Source organism: Danio rerio, chromosome 1 (assembly GCF_052040795.2).
Source record: "Danio rerio strain M-AB ecotype USA chromosome 1, GRCz13ab, whole genome shotgun sequence".
NCBI lineage: Eukaryota > Metazoa > Chordata > Actinopteri > Cypriniformes > Danionidae > Danio > Danio rerio.
The window spans coordinates 37,847,425-37,853,538 of record NC_141021.1 but is presented as its reverse complement, the minus strand read 5'-3'; the positions used below and the strand labels follow the sequence as shown (position 1 = coordinate 37,853,538).

Below are 6,114 nucleotides of genomic sequence, written 5' to 3'. Positions count from 1 at the left end.
TGCACTAGAGATGGGAAAATTACGGACCCATACACGCTCTCTTTCTCTGAAGAACACATCTCTTCTGTTCTTGTCATAGCTCCTTAACTGCCGTTTTTGAGCCTTTGTGTAATTTTCTTTGGCTTGCCTTTGTAACTGTGTTATTTTGTGTACCATGTCGTATGCAGGCTTGGTTGGTGAGAGATCACGTCTGTGCAGCAGTTTATCCATGGGACTGTGGATTTTCCGACCTAGGTGAAGTTCGGCAGGCGTCATCCCAATGGATTCCTGTATTGCAGAATTTAAAGCAAAACGTAACTCTGGTAAGTATGTATCCCAGGTCTTGTGGTTGTCCTCCACAAACCCTGCAATCATAGACTTCAAAGTGCGATTCACTCTTTCTGTCATGTTGGTCTGTGGGTGATAAGCAGTGGTAAGTTTTGGAGTGATGTTCCATTTTCCACACAGCTCTGTGAATAAAGAAGAAACAAACTGCGCTCCTCTGTCTGACAATATGAAGTCAGGCACTCCCCACCGAGTCAACATTTCTTGTCTTAGTATGGTGGTAATGGTCTGTGCTGTGGCATGCCGCATGGGAAACAGTTCAACCCATTTGGAGAAATAGTCGACAAATACGAGTAAGTACTCATTTTGTTTTCCAGACTTCGGCATTGGTCCCATTATATCCACTCCCCACATCTCATTTGGTCGTGATGTTGTAACTTGTTGTAACTTGCCAGCAGGTTTCCGGTTGTCCCATTTGGTGACTTGACATTTGGCACAATTTTTGACATATTTTTTTATGTCTGTCCACATTCCTGGCCAATAAGCAACATCTTGTATTCGCTTGTACGTCTTGTAAATTCCCAAGTGTCCGCTTAAGGGAGTATCATGGTACCATTCTAGTACTGTTGGTCTAAGAGTAGATGGAATGACTACTTTGTAGTGAACAGTTTCATCTGCTAGGTGGGTGATGTGATACAGCTTGTCTTCCAACACAGTGTACTGGGCTTGTTCCTGTTGCTCATTTTTGGCCAGAGCTTGAAAGATCTTCATAATGTCTGTGTCTTGATGTTGTTCCTCCCAGATGGTTTGTGGGGTGACAGGGAAATCAGGCAGATCCTTTTCCGTGGTGTACAAGTTACAGCCTGGCAGGGAATACATACGGGACAACGCATCAGGAGCAACATTCAGCCGTCCTTTTCTGTACTCGATCACAAAATCATAGCGTTGCAAGCGCAAGGCCCATCTCATGAGTCGACTGGCTGGTTTGGTGGAATTCATGACCCATTGCAGAGCGGAATGGTCTGTAACCACTGTAAACATTCTAGGTTCCAGGTAGTGTTGCCACTTGTCTAAAGCCCACACCACAGCCAGACACTCTTTCTCCGTGGTGGAGTAGTTCACTTCTGCCTTAGTCAAGGTTCTACTGGCATAAGCAATTACTTCTTCGCCACCCTGCTCTTTACGCTGGGTCAAAACAGCCCCTAGTCCTGAGTCACTGGCATCAGTATACACAGTAAAAGGTATGTTAAGATCTGGATGGCCCAGGATGGGAGGTGTGGTAAGACAGAACTTTAGATTCTCAAATGCTTGCTGGCATAGTGAATCCCACTTGAATTGTCGTCCTTTCTTTTTCAGATTATTCAGTGGTTCAGCAATGCGTGAAAAATTTGGTACAAAACGGTGATACCATCCTGCCAGTCCTAAGAATCGCTGAACATCCTTAAGGTTTTGTGGGACTGGGTAAGCGTGAATGACCTCCACCTTCTTGGGGTCAGCTGCAACTCCTTGGTGACTCACTACGTGTCCTAGAAAGGTAATTTCAGGTAGGCAAAAGGAACATTTTTTTAGGTTTAGGGTTAGACCTGCTTTTTCCAGTCTCTCCAAGATGGTCTGGATGTCGTGAAGATGTTGGGTCAAGGTGGGTGAGTAAATGACAATGTCGTCAATATAGACGTAGCAAATTTTCCCAAGTAAATCTCTCAGGACGATTTCCATCAAACGTTGGAAGGTAGCAGGAGCATTTTTCAGTCCAAAGGGCATAACATTGAAATGATATAACCCTCTAGAGGTGATGAATGCAGTCATCAACTTGCTTTTGTCATCCATTGGTACCTGCCAAAATCCACAGTTGAGGTCCAAGGATGAGAATGTGGATGCTCCAGAAAGAGACTCTAAAATCTCTGTGATGTTAGGTATTGGATAAGCATCACTTTCTGTCATCGCATTCAATTTTCTGTAATCCACACAGAACCTAAGACTGTTGTCTTTCTTAGGAACAAGAACTACTGGAGATGCCCATGGAGAACAAGACTGTTCGATGACACCAGCCTTTAGCATCTCTTCAATCTGTTCCTCTACTATGGCTTGTTTTCCAGGTGTCAACCGATAAGGACGTTGCTTAACGGGTACTGGGTGAGTGGTGTAAATGCAATGTTGAAGAACAGTGGTTCTTCCAAGCTGAAGAGTACAGACTTTTGGGTTTGACTGGAGAAGATGAAGTAACTGTGGCTTATTATCTAGTGGTAAGTGGGCTTCGGCAACAGCCATCTCAATCAGAGCTTGATCATCACTACTGGGTGCAAGCTGGGATACTACTGGAAACGGTAATGGTGGAGGAATAGAGCTGAGCAGAGATAGTGTCTTACTTGAATGTTGGGTTTGTGCATTTTTGTTCAAATTTTGGGATCTTCCCACAGGAACACTAGCATGTCCAGGTTGAAAAGGGTACTCTTCATTAGGGTTGGACTTAAAAGAGTATGTCTGGTCAACTACATTAATCTGTAGACCACTTGAATAAATGAAATCTAAACCCAAGACTACAGAGTAAGCCAAGGCTTTTGGAGTGAGAATGGCAGCTTGAGTAGGAAAAACTTTGTCATGCAATATGATTTCAAAATTCGTCCATCCTAAAGGAACTTCGGCTTCTCCATTGGCCAGATAGAGAGGGCCAAGTGTCCAGGGATGGAGGCTGGCTTGGGGATTGATCTCCTTCCACAAACTCTCATGGAGTAAAGTGTAACTGGCACCCGTATCCAATATGGCTTTTCCTCTCCAAGCCCCAATGTAAATTGGAACTATCAGCTGTTGTGGTATGACCACAGATTTAGTAACAGTCGACTTGGGTAATAACTTTGAAGGAAGTGTAATAGACATGGCATTGTTAGATGGATTACTTCCGTGCTTTTGGGTCTGAAAATGACGTTTATTTCCAGTAGGAGGAGGGTGACTAGATGATTGAGTGGTTTGCACAGAGGAGGAATAGTGAGGACAACTACCTGGTGGATGCAGACCTTTGCATCTCCAACACAAAACTGGAGGTTTCTCAACTCGGTTGGGGGCAATTCTTTGTGGTGAGGGTTGAGTCACATGTTCTACATAATGTAACTGCTGAACATAATCCTTCTCAAGCTGAAGGCCCAGTTTAACCAACTCATCCACTGTATGGACACGGCTTCGAAGTTGGCTGGCTAGGTGAGGTTTTATGTTTTTTAGAATCATTTTAACTAATTCACTCTCAGTTAGTGTGGGCTTCCATCGTTTACACATTGCTCTGTATGTAAAAGCAAAGTCTCTAATTGACTCTTTCTCTGCTTGTGTTCTAGTTCTAACCCTCTCTGCCAGCTCATCCTCATAGTCTTCTGAAAGGAAAGCTGAGAGAAAAGCAGTTTCAAACTCACTCCATGTGGAAATAGCAGAGCGAGCCACTTCCCACCAATCCCGGGCTGTACCGTACAGGACAGTGCGGAAGGTAGCTAGGATGTCTGGATCATCTAGAGGGTGTAAGGCCAGGAAATCTTTGCAGCGTGTTACATATAGCAGTGGATCAGCATCATCCGAAGGTCTTCCAAACGTTGGAAAAGTTAACTTTAAATGATCACTTTTTATAACAGGTGTTTGAAAAGGCATTGGAGCAGTCACTGAAGATGAAGACTGTGTTGAAACTGATACAGGTGCACTGCTTGGAGGATCAGACACTTGCTTTATAGGTGGGATGACATCACTTATTTCTGTTTGAAGATTGTCAAGTTGGTTTTTTATGGCATTAATTTCAGTGCTGCAGTGATTTAGATCACTGGAAAGGCGTTCAAAATTCTTGTCAGAGTGTTCCTTGGTAGCTTGAATATCCTTCTGCAATTCCAACTGAGCTTGTTCCACCATGAAGCGAATCTCTGAAATTAAGGTACTTTCACTCCTTTGGATTTCTTGTGTCACCATCACCTTCACAGCTTTAGTGAGTTGATCCGCTGTCTCTGTGTCATCTTTTCGTTGTGCAGTTAATGTGTTCAGGAGTTGCTGATAGGTGGATTCCATTTTTGCAAGCTTTGCTTCATGCAGGGAAAAAGATTTAGCCGATTTTTCAGTGAGTTCCTTCACAGCTTTATCTTGCCGTTTCAGACAGTCAAATACACGATCCCAGTTTCCTTGTACATGAGCAGTAAGTTGATGAATTTCTCTTCCAGGTGTAGGGAGGTATCCAGGAAGAGCATGCTGGGTTGCTGTGGAGGGCGGTGATTCTACCATGGATGCACTTGTGCACAGTTGCATTGGGTCAGGTTGAACTGTAGAAGTAACACCTGGAGTGGTGGTGTGGAAATGCACTTGAGTCCTTCCATAAGGGTCTAACTGAGTGGGTGTGGAGTGGTATGTGGGAATGTTGGAAGGTGATGAGAACTGTCTTTGCTGCACTGGTGGCCAAACTGGAGTGGCTATATCAGGTGGATCAATATCCACGGAAGTTGAAGGGGAAGGACTGACGTTGGCCATGTTTATAGTGTGTATGAGTGCAATCTAAGGGTTTTGAAAAAATAAAAATCAAAAAAGAAAATGTTGACTTTTTAAGCAATGTGGTCACAAAAAATATATATATAGAGAGAGAGATGTCAAAAGTACCACAAGTACCAAATTCACAAGGTATACAAAATCAGTACAATTCCTGTACAATGACACAAATGTTCTATAACAACTTTTTTTTTTTTTTTTTTTTAACAAAATTGTTTTTTTTTTCCAAAGTCTTTGTCAGTAAAGCAAAACAGTTCAAAAAGTCAAAAAGGTTGTTGTCAACTGAAATCAGTCAAACAATTCAAATGAGTTTCAAAGTTCAAAATTTCCCAAAATAAAGTAAGGTTTCAATGGTGTTCAATGTCTTTTAAAGTGTTCAGTTTTTTTTTTTTTTTTTTTTTTTTTTTTTTTTTTTTTTAAGTGTTCAGGGTCCCTGTTTGGGCGCCACTTATGTGACGGTGGTTGTTTGTAATAAATAAATCTTATATACAGTTTATAATAAGAAAAAAAAAAAAAATAATTCAAATCTCAAAAACTGAACTCTGCGGGATTCGAACACGGGACCTCCTGCACCGCAGCCGAACGCTCAACCGCTGGTCCACGTGGGTACTGCACTAGCTGGCTTTCACACGTCCCTTAATCCCACTGCCAGCGGACCTCAAACAAAAAAAAAAAAAATTAATAGTTACCAGAATTAATAAATCTTTGGGCGCCAGACAAGATTAACTTGCCAAAAATTAAATTAAAACCCTGGATAGCCGCGGCAAACACTTAACCACCATACACACAAAGAGAAGAAAATAAAGATAACCCAACACACACTTTAAATTAAATTAACTGGTATATTTTTAACAAGCAGTACAACAAAAAGGTTTTCTAAATCAAAATATATACTTTTAATCACTGTTCAGTCATAGATCATAGTCAAAATTAGCACTTCTTAGGTAACAAAAGGAAACATCAAACAAACAATTCAAACACTTCAATAATAATGTTTAGATAACCCAAAAGAAAACAAACAAACAAACAAACAAACAATAATAATGTGTGGCTGATCGACTGGAAACAAGAGAGGGAAAAAATGTAAAGAAAGCCTATGTGATAATGTTGTAATGTGTGTGTGGAATGTGTGGGTGTATGAATGGATGCAAATGGACAAAAGTTACTGACCCAGGGACACCGAAGCCGTTCTGCACAGGTCCACTTTTTCCATCGAGATTTTCAGACCCCTCGCACACAATACTTAGAGAGATCGCCTGGTCACCACGTCCACGAATTGCTTCCACCCCTCAGTTTTTTCCTCACACAGTCATTGAAATCAACAAGCTCTCCACCTCACACCGTTCTTCT

The 6,114-nt window shown here is 41.9% G+C and overlaps 1 protein-coding gene across 1 annotated transcript in view; it reads left to right on the top strand.

Moving 5' to 3' along the window:
- The window catches only part of znf827 (zinc finger protein 827), a 789,732-nt gene that overhangs the window by 691,401 nt on the left and 92,217 nt on the right, over positions 1-6,114 (top strand). The gene's annotated exons all lie outside the window — the stretch shown is intronic.